Source organism: Protopterus annectens, chromosome 6.part0, assembly GCF_019279795.1.
Source record: "Protopterus annectens isolate FY-2018-M chromosome 6.part0, PAN1.0, whole genome shotgun sequence".
In the NCBI taxonomy this organism is placed as follows: domain Eukaryota; kingdom Metazoa; phylum Chordata; order Ceratodontiformes; family Protopteridae; genus Protopterus; species Protopterus annectens.
In genome coordinates this window covers 1,287,119,092-1,287,143,574 of record NC_056737.1, presented here as the reverse complement: position 1 = coordinate 1,287,143,574, position 24,483 = coordinate 1,287,119,092, and positions in this window count along the sequence as shown.

Here is a 24,483-nt window from a genome sequence, read left to right as displayed (position 1 = left end):
ATAGGTGACTCTATAGTCAGGCACACTGATGTCCCACTCACCAGGCTAAACAAGGAGAAGGTTACTGTCAGCTGCCTGTCGGGTGCCAGGCTCTGCCACATAACCCACGCACTCAGATCACTCCACAACAAGTACAAATATGACTCTGTCATTGTCCATGTTGGTGTGAATTACCTGAATCATACCTCCCTGGACTACATGAAAAGAGACATGGAAGAGCTCTCCGATCTTGTAGCCCAGGCAGGTATGACCCTAGCCCTGAGTAGCATTCTGCCATCACCCAGAATGATGCTGCAGTACAAGGACAAAATGATTGACTTCAACAATTGGCTAAGCTTCTGGTGCCATTCTAAAGGGATCCAGTATCTGTCTGCCTGGAATGACATGGTCGACAGACCACGATGTTTGCCAGAGATGGCCTGCACCTGTCACCCATGGCATTCCGGATACTGGCTAAGGTTCTTGCCGCCCCTATAGTGCCTTTTTTAGGCAAGGTTCAAATGACAAATTCACCACTGTAACAGGGACAGGCAAGCAAAAACTGAGGGTGATGCTACTCAATGCTAGAAGTCTAAATCTCAAAATGCACTCACTTGAGGCACTCCTTAAAATGGAGAACATTGATATCTGTGAAGTGACTGAGACCTGGTTCAAGGCTCTAGAGAGCACCCCAGCACTACCAGGCTATAACTCATACCACACTTTTCGGCCATGTAACCTGGACAGGAACACCAAAGGCGGAGGTGTGTCCTTATTCATTAAGGATATCCACACCTCCAGGCTAGTTGCTCAACATAATGCAGTCGAGGTTATCCAAGTGCAACTAACTCTCGGCAAAACTACAATCCAAATTGTAGCTTGCTACAGATCACCCATCATGCCCCAGGATTCCCACTCCTCTTTTCTTGATGTACTGGAAAATATTAGGGTTCAACCAAACACCCTAATAATGGGCGATTTCAAATACCCCACCATTAACTCGGAAAACTACTCATGTACCAACTCCTTCGCTCAAAGCTTTCTGGAATTCATAAACTCCAATGCCGTGGATCAACTTATCCACACCCCCACCAGGGGCAACAGTATCCCAGATCTAGTCATTACCAATATGAGTGACCGGTGTTCTACACTTGAAGTCAACGCCTCATTGGTCCGATCCGACCCTAAGTTAATTACTCTAGATATCCACATCCTGCCACCACCCCCCATTAAGGAAACCATGGTAAAAAATTTCTCCAAAGCCAACTTCATGTTTCTTAAGACAGAAGTGGTGAACTTCATGACACCCATGCAGATGGACAATACAGTTACGATTATTGAATCCTACACAATTGCACTTTATAGGCACTTACATGAGTGCATGGATCGTGCTATCCCAAACAGAACCAAGATGTTATCCTTCAAAAAAAGGAAGCCAATCTGATGGTCCCCTGCCATAAACAAACTGTACAAGAGAAGGAAGAAACTCTTGCAAAAGAGAGTAAAATACCACGAGCGGAGGAGCTCCCTGGTCAGCCTCAGTAAGAAGCTGCAATCCCTGATAAAATCCTCCAAAGCTAGTTACGAAAACAAACTCTCCACTGATTCTAAAGACAACCACAAAGCATTCTGTAGCTATGTCAAGAATCTCAATGGCAACCCTCAAATCTGCTCTGAGTTACAGCACAATGGCACTAAATATACAGACCCAACTGATATTGCCAACATCCTGGCAGATAGGTTCAGTGCTAACTTTACCACCCCTCTCACCACCTAAAGAGCCCATCTCTATACCTGGCTGCACAGGTAAAAACCACACATTCCAAAGCCAAGAACACAGCATCCATGGGACCAGACAACATCCTGCATTTTACACGAACTACAGAATGAACTGGCACCCCCACCTAAGTACCATGTTCAATCATAGCCTCACCTCAGGCTTGCCTGCTGAATGATGCGCAGCAACGGTTATCCCACTCCACAAGGGGGGAGCCACCATGGACTCTGTGAACTACCGCCCCATTAGCCTGATGAGCCTGGTCTGCAAGGCCATGGAACGTATCATCATGGAACTTATAAACAAAGGCAGATCATGTCTCTTAAACCTGATAGACTTCTTTGAACAGTCACCAAAGCTGTAGACAAGAATAAGGTGGTTCACACAGCCTATCTAGATCTTGCCAAGGCTTTCGACACCATCCCCCACTCTGGAATTATAGATAAACTCACTTAACTAGGTATAAATCTCTGTCACAAGATGGGTTGCCAACTGGCTCACTGACAGAACCCACACTGTGAAAGTAGCAGACTCCAAATCCGACTTCAGACCAGTGACAAGTGGAGTACCACAGGGTTCAGTCCTGGGTCCTCTCCTGTTTGGTATCTACTTCTCTGAAGTACAGGCTAACACAGAAGGTCTTTGGCTAACGAAGTTCGCAGATGACGGCAAACTAGGAGCCACAATCGAAACTCCTAATGATATGGACATCCTACAAAAAGGCCTCACTGAGACAGATGCCTGGTGTCAAAGCCATGGCCTCAAGCTCAATGCTAAAATGTGCATTGTCATCCCCTTTGGTAAAAACTCTGTACCCATGAACTACAACATAGGTGGTAGTATACTTAACACCGAAAGTGTGATAAGAGACCTTGGGACACAGGTGGACAGTAGTCTCTTCTTTGATAATCACATCGCCACAGTAGTCAGGAAATCCTTCTACGTGGCACACCTCATCACAAAAGGTTTCTCATCCAGAAAAAAAGAGGTCATTGTTCCCCTCTACTCATCACTCATTAGACCCATTATAGAGTACAAAGCCCCTTTTGGTATGTACCTCACAAGACATCTACAACAACTGGAAAGGCCACAGAAATACCTCACAAAGAGGATTACCGGCCTCAAACAGATGCCCTATGCAGACCATCTCAAAAAACTCCAGATTTACTCTGTCACATATCGCCTACTCAGAGTTGATCACTGCCTAACATGCAAAGCTATGTCAAACCCAGAGCTGTTGGACATGCTCCACTTAAAGAAATCCCAATCCCTCTGAGCTACACACTCTAGAGACCTAAACCTTGTCACTACAATAAACAGAACATGCCGGAGGGATATATTCCTGTCCCAGAGACTTCCCATACTCTGGAATAAACTACCTATCTATATCAAACAAAGCTCCTCATTAGCACTCTTCAAGAAAAATCTTGATGATTGGATGGGAAATAGGAAATTCACCCCGGGGATCACCTCTGTGGCTCTGCTCGACAGTAGCACAGGAAAATAACTTTCCTGGGTGGCAAAAGCCAGGGTACCTTTTTGGCTGGGCTTGTATAGGCCCCAGGGCCGATCGCCTAGTACCTACCTATGAACCTATAAATTAATAAATATGAAAATAACTGACTTTCTCCCTATAGTAGATGATTGAGTTAATCTGAGGTACATAAAGATTCTGAACACCTGTTTAACTTTTCTTATTCATAATAACTTACTGTCGGCCTTTTTATGATGATGCATACTACAAATATGAAGCACATTAATATGAATTAGAAGCATGAGCTAAGCTTCGTTCATCTAATGGAGAGTTTGAGAGGTACTTTACCTTTTTCAACATACCAGGAATACGTTATTCCATGGTAGAATGTTTTAGGATTGTATCATTAGGTAATTTTTCATTTGTTTCAAAAGTTTTGTCCATAGCTGAAGATTTCATATTGTTATTTATAAAGTAAATAAGTTCTGTACATAAATGCAATTTCATTATACTTGGGTTTTTTCTCTGTCATATAAAATTCTGATTTTAAATGCATATCTGTTAATGGATTGAATAATCCAGTAAAGAGGGGGATTCCATTCAAATACTTGCAATTAAATAAAGCTCAAATAGTAGTTCTACAGGAAACACATTTACTTAATAAAGATGTAAATAAACTTTCATTAAAGAATTGTTTGGTTTTAGCAGGTTCTAGCCTTCCAGCTAAAAGAAGATACACCCCCCATTTTATAAACCTAAAGGAATAGACAAACTGAAGAAAAACGAAAAAAGCAATGGACAAAGTACACCCTCATTTTATGGAAGAACTCACCAGCAATGCATAAAATAAAAAATACCTATGTTGATAAAAATGGTATTTTAAGCATATATATAACTGAGTGGAACAGAAAACTATATACACTGGTGAACTCTTATTAGATTCCAAGGGTTGGAGCTAAAGATGCAAAAAAAAAAAAAAAAAAAAATATATATATATATATATATATATATATATATATATATATATATTTAGACATTATAGCCCATTACATGAAAGGTGAAGTCATATTGGCTGGTGACTTTAATTGTATTTTATCGGGCAAAGATTCCACTGCAGATAGCTGAGAGTCACATCCCCAGGCAAACACTTAACACATATAGATATGGAACATAAACAAATATTGATAAAATTTTTGAATCTAACAATCTGTTAAAACATATCAGAAAAGTTTCAGTAGTTTCATGTCCATTATTGGACCGTAATACTATAATGTTTAATATTATTTTAAAAATCACTGAAGCTTACCAGTGTGCATTATTAAAATAAAAGGCTTAAAATAAAAGGATTCAAGGATTGGTATGTCAGAGCAAATTTCCTAGAAATAAACATGAATGGTGAAGTAACTGTCATTGCTCTGTGGGACTCAGTAAAGACTTATTTAAATGGAAGCATTACAAGCTGGTATTTTGCTAGGACCACATAATAGGACAAAGAATTGATTACGCTGCAGGCCAAAATAGACACACTAATATTAAACCAAATGACATTATCAGTCAGTCTGAACTTAAAAACCTAAATACAAATTATGTGAAATTCTAAATCATAAAGTTGTAATAAACCTGGAAAGACTTAAACTTCAGGCATATTTAGTAAACCCTTTAAGCTTGTATAAACTTGCCCTTAGATTAACGAAAATGAATAAATTAAATCATATCAAAGAAATTATAACATATAAATAAAAATGAAAGAAAAGATATTAAATTTATTCTTATGAAAATATAAGTAATACAAATAACCTAAATAATTATGATATAGTTGAAACATTTCTTAGGGAAAATATAAATAATAACTAGTGAACAAATAAAATTGATAGACCTTTCACTTTAACAGAAATAAAAGATCAAATAAAAAAGTTAAATAATAAGGTGTCTGGGTTCTATGGTCATATACCAGAACTATATAAAATACTGCCAGAAAATGTAGTTAAAATATTAGATAGGGTCTATAGATAAATAAAAATAACTGCTGAAGTCCTCCCATCATGGAATTATCCCCATATATCATCTATTTTAAAACATGATAAGGATCCTACAAAGAGTTAATTATAAAGACACATTTCACCTTTAAATGTCGACTATAACATGTTCATGTCCATTTTACCTAACTGAATTAATCTACTTATACCTAAACTAACAATGAGCAAGCTGGTTTTATTTTAAACAGACAAGTACATACATACATTAACAGACTATGCAAATAAAAATAAGAAAGAACTTTCTCTCACTAGTCTCAATTTAGAAAAGGCTTTAGACTCACTTAATTGGTTGTACCTGTTTAAAACAGTGTATAATTTCTCACCTGAGCTAATTGCATTAATTTCTATGTTACACAATAACTCTTGTGCTCATGTTAAAATAGGTTCTTTTCTTTCTAATTCTTTTATATTACAAAAAAGGCACAAAAGAAGGCTGTCCATTATCACCTTTATTTTTTGTATTAGCTACAGAACCCTTTGTTAATAGTATTAGATCCAATAAGAACATTAGTGGTATCAAAATAAAAGATTTAGAACCAAATATTCAACTCTTTGCGGATATTTTGCTAGCAATAAGACATGTAGAAAATTCATTAGAAAATCTAATTAGTTCTATGCGTCAGTTTGAAGAAATGTCAGACTTAAGATTTAATCATAATAAAAGACGTACGCTATTAAAAAATAAAAAAATCATTCAAAAATATTCTAACGTTGGCAAGCAAATAAAATACCTCAGTATAACCATTGTGTCTAATAGTAAAAAAATGATACAAACAAACTTTCAATGGGTTGTTGATCAAAATCTTAAGTTAGTCACAAGTTGGAACAAGTTCTTCTTTACCATTGAAGAATGATTGATGCTTATTAAGATGGTAATTCTCCCTAAAATATTGTCTTACAATCTTTAGTACCATCTCCACCAAAAAACTGATGAAGATAAATAATGTTCTACTTAAATATTTTTGGCATCTTAATAAACCAAGAGTTTTCTTTGAATGGCACAGAAAAGGTTGGGAAATGGTGGAATAGGATTCCCTGATATTCAGTTGTATGAAATTCAACAATTTTAAAAGTTATAGCATCGTGGATAAATTCATCCTATGATTCAAAATGGAAACAAATACATCAATAAATATTATCAGTAAATAAATATATCAGAACCAGTCAAACAAATAGTACCTAGTAGTTTTATCTGGTTATTAAAATATTTTTGCGTAAATGGTATTACACCCTCTTCTCACATTCCCTATTTAAATCACCTCATTTCCTTTTTCCAAAAGTTCACGTATGTTAACCATTGTATTAAAGACTTAATATTTTTTAGGTTTCCAATTGCATATGCAAATGACTGCTTAGAAACTCTTAACTTCAACAAAATGCTAGTATTGAAAGAACAAAATAATTTATGTTATTGGCATCAATTCTTAAATTGTACTGATAAACACACACACACACACACACACACACATATATATATATATATATATATATATATATATATATATATATATATGTATGTATGTGTGTGTGTGTTTACTATTAAAAATTTAAGGTCCAAATACAATCAAAATTCTGATAATTGGTTAATTTTATAAATATTTAGAGTCTTTGTGAGCATAGTGGTAAATATATATTTAACCTAGATAAGAAATTGTTTCCCAAATTATTGAAATTCTTAATACACATCAGTAATGCAAAGAAAAATTAATCATATTTAGTTAGATTTCACATATTTAGAGAATTCCTATTGGAATTGCTCCTCAAAAATTAATAACGAAGACTTCTCTGAAGAATACATGAAATTAATATTAAAATCTATAGATAAAACTACATCTTCATTATACTAGAAAATTTTCACTTGGAAATTTTATACAGAGCTTTTGCCACTCCTAACAAAATTACAGTTTTGTATAAATTAAATAGAATTAAATGCTGATGTGATTCTGAAATGATAACTGAATGGACATGTATGGCATATGAATGTGAAGTCCTCTTCCCTTTTTCAGAAAGAAATTAATAACTTTATTCAAGCTCGATGGTTAGATAAATGTAATTCTAAATATTTCGTTTTATTTAATGCTGTGATTCCTGAGATAATTCCTAAAACCCAAATGCTTCTTCTTTGGTCTATTCTTGCTATAGTCAGAAAAGTAATTACTAGAAGTTGGAAAAGTGAAGTTACCCATTCTAGTGTTGAGTTTATTAGTATGGCAAAAATTGTTTGCAGTATTGAATTGCATACTATAAAGATGAGAATTTCGAATATTGCACATTTCATATAAATATTGCTTAAACTTAGACTTGCTTGCAAAATATTAATTGTTGATATATAACTTTGCTGTATTGATCACCTGTGAACATACGTAAATAGCTATTTTTTTTAAATCGATTTGTTTATTTTAAAACCAAATAAAAAATAAATAAAAAAAGACTATCTTGTCTGCATTTTTGTTCAGTGGGACAGTAGTTCATGCTTTTGTTTCATCTCATCTTGACTACTGCAGTGCTCTCCCCCCTTGGGTTATCAGATGAGAATCTAGATCTTCTGTAGCAGATGTAGAAAACAACAGCCAGACTGCACTGCTTGGACATGATGTATTACACCTGTACTGCAGATAATGTTCACTGCTTGGACATGATGTATTACACCTGTACTGCAGATAATGTTCACTGCTTGGACATGATGTATTACACCTGTACTGCAGATAATTCTCACTGCTTGGACATGATGTTTTACACTTGTACTGCAGATAATGTTCACCGCTTGGACATGATGTATTACACTTGTACTGCAGATAATGTTCATTGCTTGGACATGATGTATTACACCTGTACTGCAGATAATGTTCACTGCTTGGACATGGTGTATTACACCTGTACTGCAGATAATGTTCACTGCTTGGACATGATGTATTACACTTGTACTGCAGATAATGTTCACTTCTTGGACATTATGTATTACACCTGTACGCCAGGATTTTTGTTGACTGACACTTGCTGCCACTAGATGTATATTTAAATTCTAACACTTGCCTACCATGCACTGCTTCACCTGGATCCTTCTTAAAAAAGAGTAGGTGAAACCTTATGATGCAGTGCAGTTACTCATGGCATTAGGTGTAAAGGGCTTGGTGATTTCAAAGGCCAAAAGGCGCACTTGCAAACTTCTGTCAGGATTTCTTTTGCTCATCTTGCGCACAGTCATTGGAATTAGCTGCTATTCCTAATTAGGGCAATGCAAATTTTTGCCTTGTTTAGGAAGTCTCTGAGGTGCCATCCTTTTAGTGGGGTCTATTGTGGGTCTCACAGAGGTGGTCATTTAACCTTCCAAGTGTTGAACTTTTAAATTAAATTCTTAAATTTTTTAAAATACCTATTAATGCCCTACTGACGCTAATGATGTCTTTCCATATCACTGTTTTGAAGTATTCATCACCTCGGGGAGCTCCTGCCAAGGATGGTCCAATATTCGGTTGCTACATCAAAGCCTTAATTATCTAGGAGCATCATACATCAGACGAATGCTCCCTGCACAAGTATAGAGCATAATGGTGATGTACAAACACTCCCAACCCAGAACTTTGGTGCTGCCAGTTCAAACATCTTTATTGTACATCGATGTGAATGCCCTTCACTTTGCTGGCTATATTGAGCCTGCATCAAGATAAGTACCCACTGGGGTACCTTTTTCTTTTTCTTATATTTTTCAGTGGGTTACATGTCATCCAAGAAAATGAAATGTCAATGCGGGAGGCAGATTCCCCATAAAGACTGCCATGATAGGTTCCTGATTTGCTTATGTGCGACTCACAACCACACTCAGTGTTCCATCTGTCAGGCTTTTATAGCAAAGACTTTCTGTAGCCATCTCTCTTCCCTTTCCATTTATCTTCAGAACCAAAATCTCAAATTGTATGCCCAAGGTACCATGGCAGAATTCACTCACTGTGAGGTACATCTGCCGCTCAGGAAGGCGGACAAGGAATCAAGGCTTGCATCTGCTGCTGTCCAGGCTACATCTGATGCCTCTCTTGAGGTGCATGAAAAGACGTAAGTCTGGTATTGCCATTGTTTTCTTCTGCTGTGACCTTCTTGGAGGATGGCATGGAGCCTACTTCTTGCATGTCCTCTGAGACTTTGCAAATGTCCTCTGCTGATGTTGAGGGGGAACCTCAGCTAATTAACTCTGAGGAGCTGAAAGAAATTCCTCAGATCCTTGTTAGGGAAAATGTGCCAGGTACCTTGATTGAATCCAGGCAGCGGTCCTAATCATCATGTTTTGTTTAGGCAGACATCCCATTGAAGAAAAGACAGAAAACTACACGTGGTGTCTGCTGCCAGGAAACCCCAAAGGGAATGACAGGACTTCACTCGAGGCTTGTTCAACACTTTGGCATTGAAACCTCCTCAGGGGTTTTGGTTAATGCACCCTCTTTATCCTGTACCCCCTGCCAAAAGGCAAGAGATCCTGACTCCTTGGATGAGGATTCTGACTCTGATGCCGACTTTAGTATCCTCTCATTTGCCTTCTTTAGACTACGAATTGGAGGAAGAGGAATATGTCACTCATGATTCTCCTTTGGAGAAACTACTCTTTGGAGACGCACTGTCCTGTATGTGATGAACAAGTGGGATTGCTCCCAGGTATCCAATGTACAGAAAAGATGTAATGATTTATTGTAAGTGGACTCTCCTAAACCTTCAAGCTGTCCCTCCTGTGTTGGCTGCTCTATTGGATACCTTCTCTGGTGTTTTCTTGACACTAGATTCTCAGCCTCCAATTCCTAAGAAACCTGATAGGTTTTATAAGGTGCTGGATGCCTACAAGTTCTTATAACAGATGCCTTTCATCTGATGCAGCAGCTTTTTTCTGGGCTACTGATAAGCCTTCTAGACTGTTGCCCTCTTCTAAGTTCCTTCCCTTGGACAAGGACAGTAGAGCAATGGAGAGGATTGGTAAGAAAATATATACTTAAATATATATATATATATATATATATATATATATATATATATATATATATATATATATATATATATATATATATATACATACACATATATATATATATATATATATATATATATGTATATACATATATATATATATATATATATATATATATATATATATATATATATATATATATATATATATATGGGTGGCACAGTGGTGCAGCAGTTAAAGTTGTCGCCTCACAGCAAGAGGTTTTCCGGTTCGATTCTCGGCTGGGGTGCCTTCTGTGTGGAGTTTGCATGTTCTCCCTGTGTTTGCGTGGGTTTCCTCCGGGTACTCTGGTTTCCTCCCACATTCCAACGACATGCATCTGGAGCATTTCTCCCCGGGCCTCCGCTGAAAACAGGCTCTGTGGAACCTAGTCAGACATTCCCGGTCAACAAAATGTTAAAAAAAAAAAAAAAAAAAAAAAATACTTCTGCTACTTAACCTTTAGGACTATCGGTTACCAGACCCATATGACAAGACATATTTTTTCTGTTCTTTCCCAGATTGGGAAGATGGTCTCTGACTTGCCTAACTCTGAGGCTAAGGCCTTGGCTCTTTCATTACTAAATTCCACTTCCCAAGTTGCCCATCACTCTCTAAGCTGCAGTGATGGTGCAGTGGATGCCTCCTGTAGGGCTGCTGCCTCTGGCTGTGTGATGAGGCACTCACATATTTAGAGAATTCCTATTGGAATTGCTCCTCAAAAATTAATAACGAAGACTTCTCTGAAGAATACATGAAATTAATATTAAAATCTATAGATAAAACTACATCTTCATTATACTAGAAAATTTTCACTTGGAAATTTTATACAGAGCTTTTGCCACTCCTAACAAAATTACAGTTTTGTATAAATTAAATAGAATTAAATGCTGATGTGATTCTGAAATGATAACTGAATGGACATGTATGGCATATGAATGTGAAGTCCTCTTCCCTTTTTCAGAAAGAAATTAATAACTTTATTCAAGCTCGATGGTTAGATAAATGTAATTCTAAATATTTCGTTTTATTTAATGCTGTGATTCCTGAGATAATTCCTAAAACCCAAATGCTTCTTCTTTGGTCTATTCTTGCTATAGTCAGAAAAGTAATTACTAGAAGTTGGAAAAGTGAAGTTACCCATTCTAGTGTTGAGTTTATTAGTATGGCAAAAATTGTTTGCAGTATTGAATTGCATACTATAAAGATGAGAATTTCGAATATTGCACATTTCATATAAATATTGCTTAAACTTAGACTTGCTTGCAAAATATTAATTGTTGATATATAACTTTGCTGTATTGATCACCTGTGAACATACGTAAATAGCTATTTTTTTTAAATCGATTTGTTTATTTTAAAACCAAATAAAAAATAAATAAAAAAAGACTATCTTGTCTGCATTTTTGTTCAGTGGGACAGTAGTTCATGCTTTTGTTTCATCTCATCTTGACTACTGCAGTGCTCTCCCCCCTTGGGTTATCAGATGAGAATCTAGATCTTCTGTAGCAGATGTAGAAAACAACAGCCAGACTGCACTGCTTGGACATGATGTATTACACCTGTACTGCAGATAATGTTCACTGCTTGGACATGATGTATTACACCTGTACTGCAGATAATTCTCACTGCTTGGACATGATGTTTTACACTTGTACTGCAGATAATGTTCACCGCTTGGACATGATGTATTACACTTGTACTGCAGATAATGTTCATTGCTTGGACATGATGTATTACACCTGTACTGCAGATAATGTTCACTGCTTGGACATGGTGTATTACACCTGTACTGCAGATAATGTTCACTGCTTGGACATGATGTATTACACTTGTACTGCAGATAATGTTCACTTCTTGGACATTATGTATTACACCTGTACGCCAGGATTTTTGTTGACTGACACTTGCTGCCACTAGATGTATATTTAAATTCTAACACTTGCCTACCATGCACTGCTTCACCTGGATCCTTCTTAAAAAAGAGTAGGTGAAACCTTATGATGCAGTGCAGTTACTCATGGCATTAGGTGTAAAGGGCTTGGTGATTTCAAAGGCCAAAAGGCGCACTTGCAAACTTCTGTCAGGATTTCTTTTGCTCATCTTGCGCACAGTCATTGGAATTAGCTGCTATTCCTAATTAGGGCAATGCAAATTTTTGCCTTGTTTAGGAAGTCTCTGAGGTGCCATCCTTTAGTGGGGTCTATTGTGGGTCTCACAGAGGTGGTCATTTAACCTTCCAAGTGTTGAACTTTTAAATTAAATTCTTAAATTTTTTAAAATACCTATTAATGCCCTACTGACGCTAATGATGTCTTTCCATATCACTGTTTTGAAGTATTCATCACCTCGGGGAGCTCCTGCCAAGGATGGTCCAATATTCGGTTGCTACATCAAAGCCTTAATTATCTAGGAGCATCATACATCAGACGAATGCTCCCTGCACAAGTATAGAGCATAATGGTGATGTACAAACACTCCCAACCCAGAACTTTGGTGCTGCCAGTTCAAACATCTTTATTGTACATCGATGTGAATGCCCTTCACTTTGCTGGCTATATTGAGCCTGCATCAAGATAAGTACCCACTGGGGTACCTTTTTCTTTTTCTTATATTTTTCAGTGGGTTACATGTCATCCAAGAAAATGAAATGTCAATGCGGGAGGCAGATTCCCCATAAAGACTGCCATGATAGGTTCCTGATTTGCTTATGTGCGACTCACAACCACACTCAGTGTTCCATCTGTCAGGCTTTTATAGCAAAGACTTTCTGTAGCCATCTCTCTTCCCTTTCCATTTATCTTCAGAACCAAAATCTCAAATTGTATGCCCAAGGTACCATGGCAGAATTCACTCACTGTGAGGTACATCTGCCGCTCAGGAAGGCGGACAAGGAATCAAGGCTTGCATCTGCTGCTGTCCAGGCTACACCTGATGCCTCTCTTGAGGTGCATGAAAAGACGTAAGTCTGGTATTGCCATTGTTTTCTTCTGCTGTGACCTTCTTGGAGGATGGCATGGAGCCTACTTCTTGCATGTCCTCTGAGACTTTGCAAATGTCCTCTGCTGATGTTGAGGGGGAACCTCAGCTAATTAACTCTGAGGAGCTGAAAGAAATTCCTCAGATCCTTGTTAGGGAAAATGTGCCAGGTACCTTGATTGAATCCAGGCAGCGGTCCTAATCATCATGTTTTGTTTAGGCAGACATCCCATTGAAGAAAAGACAGAAAACTACACGTGGTGTCTGCTGCCAGGAAACCCCAAAGGGAATGACAGGACTTCACTCGAGGCTTGTTCAACACTTTGGCATTGAAACCTCCTCAGGGTTTTGGTTAATGCACCCTCTTTATCCTGTACCCCCTGCCAAAAGGCAAGAGATCCTGACTCCTTGGATGAGGATTCTGACTCTGATGCCGACTTTAGTATCCTCTCATTTGCCTTCTTTAGACTACGAATTGGAGGAAGAGGAATATGTCACTCATGATTCTCCTTTGGAGAAACTACTCTTTAGACGCACTGTCCTGTATGTGATGAACAAGTGGGATTGCTCCCAGGTATCCAATGTACAGAAAAGATGTAATGATTTATTGTAAGTGGACTCTCCTAAACCTTCAAGCTGTCCCTCCTGTGTTGGCTGCTCTATTGGATACCTTCTCTGGTGTTTTCTTGACACTAGATTCTCAGCCTCCAATTCCTAAGAAACCTGATAGGTTTTATAAGGTGCTGGATGCCTACAAGTTCTTATAACAGATGCCTTTCATCTGATGCAGCAGCTTTTTTCTGGGCTACTGATAAGCCTTCTAGACTGTTGCCCTCTTCTAAGTTCCTTCCCTTGGACAAGGACAGTGGAGCAATGGAGAGGATTGGTAAGAAAATATATACTTAAATATATATATATATATATATATATACATATATATATATATATATATATATACATATATATATATATATATATATATATATATATATATATATATATATATATATATGGGTGGCACAGTGGTGCAGCAGTTAAAGTTGTCGCCTCACAGCAAGAGGTTTTCGGTTCGATTCTCGGCTGGGGTGCCTTCTGTGTGGAGTTTGCATGTTCTCCCTGTGTTTGCGTGGGTTTCCTCCGGGTACTCTGGTTTCCTCCCACATTCCAACGACATGCATCTGGAGCATTTCTCCCCGGGCCTCCGCTGAAAACAGGCTCTGTGGAACCTAGTCAGACATTCCCGGTCAACAAAATGTTAAAAAAAAAAAAAAAAAAAAAAAAAATACTTCTGCTACTTAACCTTTAGGACTATCGGTTACCAGACCCATATGACAAGACATATTTTTTCTGTTCTTTCCCAGATTGGGAAGATGGTCTCTGACTTGCCTAACTCTGAGGCTAAGGCCTTGGCTCTTTCATTACTAAATTCCACTTCCCAAGTTGCCCATCACTCTCTAAGCTGCAGTGATGGTGCAGTGGATGCCTCCTGTAGGGCTGCTGCCTCTGGCTGTGTGATGAGGCACTCTTCCTGGCTTTGCCTTCAAGCCTTACCAGGTGATATTAAAGCAAACCTCCTGGATCCTCCTCTGGATAACCAAAACTTGTTTGGCACTGCTGTAGCAGAGCTCTTTAAGATCTTGCAGGATCAGGGTAAGGCCATGGAAGGTTTGAAGCACATCTTTGTTTCTCCAATTCCCAAGTTTCAGAGGAACTATCCTAGTAAGACTGCCTTTTTGTTTAAACTGCCTAGACAGTGTACCAAGGGTAAGAAGGCTACTAGCCACTTATTTTCTGCTACGCCTACTCAAAATCCTAGACTCCAAAGCAGTACTTTCTTGACAAGTCTGCAGCCATCTGACTTTCTATCCTCCCTTCCCCTTGGCTAGGTTCTCTTGTCCCTCAGGCCTTCTCTGTCTCTCCTAGTTTTGCAAAAAAATTAACACAGACTCTTGGGTTCTCTGCATTATCAGGCAGGGTTACTTTTTGGTATAGAAAAGCCTGCCCTCCTTTTTTTGGTATTCCTACAGAACAACTCCTTTTTTTCAGGTGTATTGCAAGGTCTGTTGGCCAAGGGTACCATTCACCTGGTTCCTCATATGAAGAAGGGTCTAGGGTTTTATTCCAGAATGTTTCTGGTAATAATTCGTATTCTTTGTCATTGTGTGACCTTGTTCATCTGCTATCCTTGTACTCCCGTTCTGCGCTTTGCTTGCTTGTGAGTTAGGCTCACCTGAATCTACAGCAGAGAGTTTTTCCAGCTTTTTGAAGGTGTGGTTGAAGACATTGTTAGTCATGCATATGTAAATGTTAACAGATAACTGGTTTTGTTCTGCATGTCCACAAAAGTGTCTCAGTTAATCTTGTGCAACTAATGCATCTGTTTCCCCCCTACTTGTTATGCCAACTCTGGAGAGTCCCTCTGTACACCTCTGTTCCTTTTGCTTGTCTTATAGGCATACCTTTCAACTTCTTTGCTCAAGAGTTCTGGACAAAGCCAAACATGATGGTGGACAAATTCCAAAAATCAGCTATACTTTATTAAGTTAATTTAAGTTTATTTAGCAACAGAGTTTGCATCAACATGCATTTTCTGAACAATAAAGAGGTATGAAACTCTCATTATTGAATGGCTGTAATCAGAGTTTTACCAGAAGCTCAATCATTTTAGAAGTCACAGAGCAAAAGTATGAGGCAAAATTAGGGATGTTCTGCAAAATTCTGGACAGTTGAAAAGTATGCTTGGAGACATTCCAAATCTTTAGTGCATTCTCTTTGAAGTAATACTTTCTGATGTATTTCTTTCATAATCCTCTTTCCATTTTGGTTATTCTCTCTCTTTAAGGTAAAAAAGCAATTGATTTTATTGCTTCACGTTTCAGTTTTCACAGCTTTATCTCTTGTTTATTAATGAAAATGTATATTAGTTCATATGTTCATAGGTGTGTACTAGGCTAACAGCCCTGGAGACTTCACAGCCTAGCCCATAAAAGTGCCCTGTCATTGTGCTGCCTGCTGTTGGCTTCCAGTGCCTCTATCCAGTAGAGTCCCTGGAGTGATCCCAGGGGTGAACTTTCTGTTACCCATCCACTCATCAAGGTTTCTCTTGAAGAGGGCCAGTGAGGTGCTCTGCTTGACATGAATAGGAAGCTTGTTCCAGAGTATGGGCAGTATCTTGGTGATGAACCTGTCCCTCCAGCATGTGCTGTTGATTGTTGTAATGAGGTTGAGATCTCTGGAGCATGTGGATTGGGATTTCTTTAGGTGTAGCATTTCTAGCAGGGCTGGGTTGGACATGGCTTTGTATGTCAAGCAGAGATCACCTCTAAGTAGATGATAAGAGACAGAGAATACCTGAAGTTTGAGTCTGTCCATGTAAGACATGTGTTTAAGTCCTAGGATCCTCTTTGTGAAGTACTTCTGTGGCCTCTCCAGCTGTTGCAGGTGTCTGTTGAGATACGTGCCAAATGGGGTGTTGTATTTGATCACTGGTCTAATGAGGGATGAGCAGAGAGATGATTACTTCTTTCTTCCTGAATGCAAAACCCTTGGTTATGAGATGTGCCACATAGGACTTTCTAACCACAGTGGCAATGTGTGGTTGAAGGAGAGGTTGTAGTCAACCTGGGTGCCCAGATCGGTTATCACACCTTCAGTGTTCAGTGGGCTCCCATCAATGTGGTAATTAGTGGGAACTGAGTTTTTACCAAAGGGAATGATAACGCATTTTTTGGCGTTAGGCTTAAAGCCATAGCTCCAACACCAATCATTGGTGTCAGTGAGGCCTTTCTGTAGGATGTCTGCATCACTTAGAGTTGACAATGGCTCCCAGTTTGCAGTTGCCTGTGACCTTGGTCAGTCAGAGTCCCTCCGTGTTGGCCTGGACCTCTGAGAAGTAGATGCTAAACAGGAGAGAACCTAGGACCGATCCCTGTGGGACTCCACTTATGATTGGTCAACAGTCAGATTTGGAATCTGCTACTTTCATTCTGTGGGTTCTGTCTGTGAGCCAATTTACAATCCACCTGGTGATATAGGGGTTGATGGCCAGTTTGGTGAGGTTATCAATAATTCCTGAGTGAGGAACGGTATCAAAAGCTTTGGCCAGATCAAGGTAGGCTGTATGCACTGCCTTACCCTCATCCACAGCCTTGGTGACTGTCTCGAAGAAGTCAACCAGGTTAAGCAGGCAGGATCTCCCTTTAACAAAGCCAGACTGTATCTGGTCTAGAGTTTGGAGATTACCTATATCCTTGTTGAGCAGGTCCATGATGATGCGCTCCATAGCTTTACATATCAGACTCGTCAGGCTAATGGGGCAATAATTCCCAGGGTCTGTTGTCGCTCCCCCTTTAAGGAGAGGGATGTCTGTAGCAGTGCACCATTCAGTAGGGACAAAGCCTTAGATAAGGCAGTGGTAAAACATTAAATAATGAATGTGCAGATATCTTTGTTAGCACAGTATAAAATAATGATATTCTGTTAAAGACTACTGTTCATATTGATGCGTTAATATTCTCTGTTAGATGCTCTGTGCTTTGTCATTTGTTCAACTTTATCTCCCTCTTGTGGATTTTTTGAGAATACATTCCTAGGTAAACCATCCAAGAAAAAATAAGGCATCTTTACTATCATTGTTCCCCATAAAACAGTGTCCACCATATTTATGTATGTCATTTGTACCATCCAACTTTAGAACAAGTACCACCAAAGCTTTTCCCAGTTATTCTAAATTTCTGCAATTTTCGCAATTATTTTGTGATTTTTACCTGCATGTAAATAATTTTATCAATGAGCATTTATATTTTGTCAGTAATGTTACACTTTACCATTGTTTCCTAGTTGACAAAAACAATTAGACTTAACAGATGTAGAGTTCAGTGGCCTTGGAATGAAATAATTTTTATCATGCTGGAATATACCAAACAAAAGGAAATTACATTTGTATGACACACTTAACTTGTCATTCCTTTTTTAATCAGTTTACTACTGACTTCTCCTATGGCTCTTCCTTCCCCAGGGACACTGTATTGCGGGATATCCTAGCATAACCATTCACCATATGGGCTCAATTCGTTTTTTTTTTACTTCAGTAACTTTATACCAGTGAAACTTCTGAGTTGTAATCTCATTGAAGTTTAAACTTGAAATGAAAAAGGATCTGAGCAGTGATTTGAGGAGTAATATTTCATGGCACTGATAACCTTTTTCAAGTTTGAAACACTAATGTTATTGAACAGACAGGAAATACTTGTACGTGTTTCTTGCCCTTGCATGCACCTTGTTTAACATAACAGATGTACTGCTTTTAGTTTCGTCCAGTAATTTCAGATATATTCAGTGTCTGCTCTAGGTTCCTTTTGCCAGGGCACAATATGGGCACAGAAGCTAACTGGTGGGGCATATGAAGACCAATTAAAAACATTGAAAAGGTGCAGACATCCATTTACAGTCTATCTTACAAGACTCTGCAATAAATCCTCCAGAGAACCTTTTGGCTTTTCTTGATTTATATCTGTGCTCTCAGATGACCTTCATCCCTTATTTTATCTTGCCTTTTCCAGCTCAGTGATGTACATAATAAATTATTTTTTTATCACCAAGGCATACTAACAGATGAAGTATTTTATTTACCTAAAAAAGAGCCTCTGACATATTAAATTACTTAATTCACATAGATCATCTGCACTTATTTGGCATATTCATGAAGGCCTGTCACAAGATAAGTTATCTAAACAACAGAACCTTTATACAGCCAAAAGTTTCAAGGCACCTTTTACAGAAGTACATGGAGTTCCTGAAGCCTAGGCTCTTGTACTTTCACTCTTCTCACAGTTGATCAACTTCATATTTCTAAGATGTATCAGTTATTTTATATTCAGATTATATGTTTTTCTCTAAAATTGGCCCCTTACTTTGGTTCTGCAACATACATTTTGATGGAGAATGTCAATAAACTTGCATGAGTCTTCCACCAGATACTTAGCAAAATACACTTGAAAGCTTGTGTCATAACATTAAAAAAGATGTACACATATCATATCTGTTAGTCAAGGCTCAAGTGTCACATCTGAACTACACCTACAGTTTAAAGTTTCTAAAAAAACTTTGAAGTATGCAGTAATCACCCCTAATCCCCATCTTTGTAAAAGTAATTAAAAAACGGCATGCATATCCTGTTGTGAGCTAGCTTCCTATCAGTATAGAAATATAAAATCCACGTGCCTGCAAACGAAAAACGGTACGCAACTCTAAAATTCCTGGCACTCTTTAGTCATAGAGATTTTATTTATTTATTTATTTGACATTTGTTTACAAGGGTGGTCTGAATGGGCCCAGGAAGAAAAGCTCCATATACACTACAATACAAATACAGTATAGTTCAATACAATACAAGTGACATTAGAAATACTATACACAAATAAGTTGAAAGAACATAAACTATGCTACAAGATATTACAATATATACTACATATCTAGACAATTCTACAGAATTAAAACATTATAGCTAATAATAGTCACTCTCACCATATACATAGCCTATGAGTACATAGGGTCCAGAAATATGTAGGTAATGCAATGTATGACACTGACTGCTACGGTACATGAAAAAATAGAATGATGGTTTCAGCTATGAAAATAATAGCCAGAAAGATAGTGAGAGAGTTAAGAATAGAGGCATTACTGTCGCAGCAGTGTTTTAAGGGTATGATATAGAAACAGAGAAGGAGTTAGGAGAGCCTTCGGATCTTGCAGACTATAATAGAGTGAAATGTGACAGAAGAGGAGGATGAGGCTAATGTGGTAGAAGAAGAGGAAGACCTGAGCATTAGGCAGGCTTTATGCAGGAGCAGTGCAACATGTTTTTGAGATATTTTTTTTAAAGAGGCTTTGAAATAGGTTAGGCCAGACATAGACCTGGTAGCTAGAGGTAGTGAATTCCATAATATAGAAACAGAGTATGAATGCAGAGAGTGACCTGGTTTTCTATTGGGTTTTGAGATAGCTAAGACATTTTTGTCTTCTGATCATAGGGATCGATTTGGTGTGTAAGGTGTGACTAGATTGGCTAGTACAGAGCATCCAGTAGGCTTTGAAATTAAGGTTGCGCAAGGTGGGTAGCTGAATAAAGGCAAGTTGGTTGGGGAGTTCAAGCCAGTTTTGTTCTAGTAACTGTTTACAGTGGTGTGTGTGATATTTAGAGTTTGTGGCAAACTTTGCAACTTTGTTGTAGCACTGTTCCATCTTGCTTAGGGTAGATGTTTGTAAATTAGTTGGGACAGGAGCACCGTAATGAAGGGAGGGAAGTAAAAATGTTTTTGCAAGGGTAGTTTTGGTTGCTGCAGTAAAGAAATATCTGTTTCTATATCAGAGTAGTACTGTTGGCCAACAGGGTGCTGGCGGAAATTGGGCTACTGTTGGCCGAATGAGGAGAAGAGGTGGAAGGCATGCCCGAAGGCAGGTAAAGGCTAGGACTGTGATAGTGATGGTTGGAACTTTGAATGTTGGCAGTATGACTGGTATAGGGAGGGAGCTAGCTGATATGATGAACCGAAGAACAGTTGGTGTATTGTGTGTGCAAGAGACCAGATGGAAGGGGAGCAAGGCTAGGTGTATCGGAGGTGCTTTCAAATTGTTTTATGGTGTGGATGGGAGGAGAAATGGCGTAGGCATTATCCAGAAGGAACAGTATGCTAAGAGTGTTTTAGAGGTGAAAAGACTGTTGGATAGAGTGATGTTTATGAAGCTGGAAATTGATGGTGTAATGATGATTGTTGTTAGTGCATATGCACCACAAGCTGAGTGTGCGATGGATGAGAAAGAAAAATTTTGGAGTGAGTTGGATGAAGTGGTGATGACTGTACCCAAGGGTGAGAGACTGGTGATTGGAGCAGATTTCAATGGGCATTTTGGTGAAGGGAACAGAGGGGATGAGGAAGTAATGGGTAGGTATGGTGTTAAGCAAAGGAATGCAGAAGGTCATATGGTAGTGGATTTTGCGAAAAGGATGAACATGGCTGTGATGAATACGTATTTTAACAAGAGGGAGGAGCATAGGGTGGCATACAAGAGTGGAGGAAGATGCACACAGGTGGATTATATCTTATGTAGAAGGGCCAATCTGAAGGAGATTGGAGACTGTAAAGTGGTGGCAGGGGAAAGTGTAGTTAGGCAGCATAGGATGGTGGTTTGTAGGATGACATTGGTGATCACGAAGAGGAGGATGAGTGTGAGGGCAGCACCAAGGATCAAATGGTGGAAATTGAAAAAGGGTAATTGTGAGGTGATGATCAGGGAAGAGTTAAGACAGGCACTGGGTGGCAGTGAAGAGTTACCGCATAGCTGGGTAACTACAGCAGAGCTAGTAAGAGAGATGGCTAGAAGGGTGCTTGGTGTGACATCTGGAAAGAGGAAAGAGGACAAGGAGACCTAGTGGTGGAATGAGGAAGTACAGGAGAGTATACAGAGAAAGAGGTTGGCGAAGAAGAAGTGGGATTGTCAGAGAGATGAAGAAAGTAGACAAGAGTATAAGGAGATGAGGTGCATGGCAAAGAGAGAGGTGGCGAAGGCTAAGGATAAGGCATATGAAGAGTTGTATAAAAGGTTGGATACTAAGGAGGGAAAAAAGGACCTGTACTGATTGGCTAGACAGGGGGACCGAGCTAGGAAAGATGTGCAGCAGGTAAGGGTGATAAAGGATAATGAGGGAAACATACTCACAAGCGAGGAGACAGTGTTGAGCCGATGGAAAGAGTACTTTGAGGGGTTGATGAATGAAGAGAATGAGAGGGAGAGAAGGTTGGATGATGTTCCGATAGTGAATCATGAAGTGCAGTGGATTAGCAAGGAGGAAGTAAGGATAGCTATGAAGAGGATGAAGAATGGAAAGGCTGTTGGTCCAGATGACATACCTGTGGAAGCATGGAGGTGTTTAGGTGAAATGGCAGTGGAGTTTTTAACTAGATTGTTTATTCTTGGAAAGTGAGAGGATGCCTGAGGAATGGAGAAAAAGTGTTTTGGTACCGATTTTTAAGAATAAGGGTGATGTGCAGAGCTGTAGTAACTACAGAGGGATTAAACTGATCAGTCACAGCATGAAGTTATGGGAAAGAGTAGTGGAAGCTAGGTTAAGAAGGGAGGTGATGATTAGTGATCAGCAGTATGGTTTCATGCCAGGAAAGAGCACTACAGATGCAATGTTTGCTCGAGAGTGTTGTTGGAGAAGTACAGAGAAGGTCAGAAGGAGTTGCATTGTGTCTTTGTGGATTTAGAGACAGTATATGACAGGGTGCCTAGAGAGGAGTTGTGGTATTGTATGAGGAAGTCGGGAGTGTCAGAGAAGTATGTAAGAGTAGTACAGGATATGTACGAGGGTAGTGTGACAGCGGTGAGGTCTGCGGTGGGAGTGACAGATACGTTTAAGGTGGAGGTGGGATTACATCAAGGATCAGCTCTGAGCCCTTTCTTATTTGCAATGGTGATGGACAGGTTGACAGACAAGAACAGACAGGAGTCCTCTTGGACTATGATGTTTGCAGATGACATTGTGATCTGTAGTGAGAGTAGGGAACAGGTGGAGGAGACCCTGGAGAGGTGGAGATATGCTCTAGAGAGAAGAGGAATGAAGGTCAGCAGGACTAAGACACAATATATGTGTGTGAATGAGAGGGAGGATGCAGGGAGTAGAGATGGTGAAGGTGAATGAGTTTAAGTACTTGGGATCAACAGTTCAGAGTAATGGTGAGTGTGGAAGAGAGGTTAAGAAGAGAGTACAGGCAGGATGGAGTGGGTGGAGAAGAGTGTCAGGAGTGATTTGTGACAGACGAGTACCAGTAAGAGTGAAAGGGAAGGTCTACAAGAGGGTAGTGAGACCAGCTATGTTATATGGGTTGGAGACGGTGGCATTGACAAAAAGGCAGGAGTCAGAGCTTGACATGGCAGAGTTGAAGATGTTAAGATTTGCACTGGGTGTGACGAGGATGGACAGGATTAAGAATAAGTATATTAGAGGTCAGCCCAGGTTGGAAGGTTTGGAGACAAAGCCAGAGAGACAAGATTTCGTTGGTTTGGACATGTGTTGAGCAGGGATGCAGAGTATATTGGGAAAAAGATGCTAAGGATGAAGCTGCCAGGTAACAGGAAAAGAGGAAGGCCTAAGGTAAGGTTTATGGATGTGGTGAGAGAGGACATGCAGGTGGCTGGTGTGACAGAGCAAGATGCAGAGAACAGGAAGAAATGGAAACAGTTGATCTGCTGTGCTGACCCCTAACGGGAGCAGCCGAAAGAAGAAGAAAGAAGATCAGAGTTCCAGGTTTTTGATAAGTCTTCTTTACATTTTGCTGTATATGGGGGTCGAATGAAAGTTTGTCAATAACTTCTAGAAGTTTGGTTTCCTGCACTATTTCTATGACAGTGTAGTCAGGTGCAAGGATGTTGAAATGATCAGAGACAGGGGAGGTGTTTTTGGAGAGAAAGAGTACTAGTTTAGTCATCTTTGGATTAAGAAAGAGTTGGGCATTTCTTAGCCAGGATTCGACTGCTGTAAAGGACTGTTGAGTTTTTGAGAGAAGTTCTGGTAGTGATTGAGCAGTGCAGATTATGGTGGAATCATCAGCATATTAAATGAGGGTCCCAGGGTGAGAGGTAGTGTGAAGGTTGTTTGTGAAAATGTTGGAGTAGAGGTCCAGGAATGAAGCCTTGAGGTACTCCTGTAGGGTTGTGGAGAAAGGGTGAGAGTTCATTGGACCATTTCACTGCTTGTTTATGATCCTTGAGGTAGCTCTGAAACCATTTTACGGTGTTGTGAGAAGCATAAGTTAGACAGTGTGTTCAAAAGTAATGGGTGAGACCCTGTGTCAAACGCCTCGGAGAGATCAAGGAATACTGAGGCTGTATAGCATCCTGCATATCTGGCTTTATTCACAGTGTCTGTAAAGGATAATAGAGCTGTAGCTGTGCTGTGGCTGGGTCAAAAGCCATGCTGGGTTTTGTTTAAAAGATTATTTTGCAATAGGTATTGCATTGCCTGCTGATGAAATCATGATTGATTGGAAATCACTGTGATTTTGGTTGCCTGTAGCAATTGATGGCAGGTGCTTACACTATAGTTGTTAGTTGTGTCTAGTTATATTAAGTGACTAGAGACTGCTAATTGAGGAAACACAGCGATAAGTTGCTAAAGGCAAGTTAACCCATCGCAGATAGACTGCGTATTTAACTACCCATGTCCTACTAGTATGAGCAGGAAAGAACA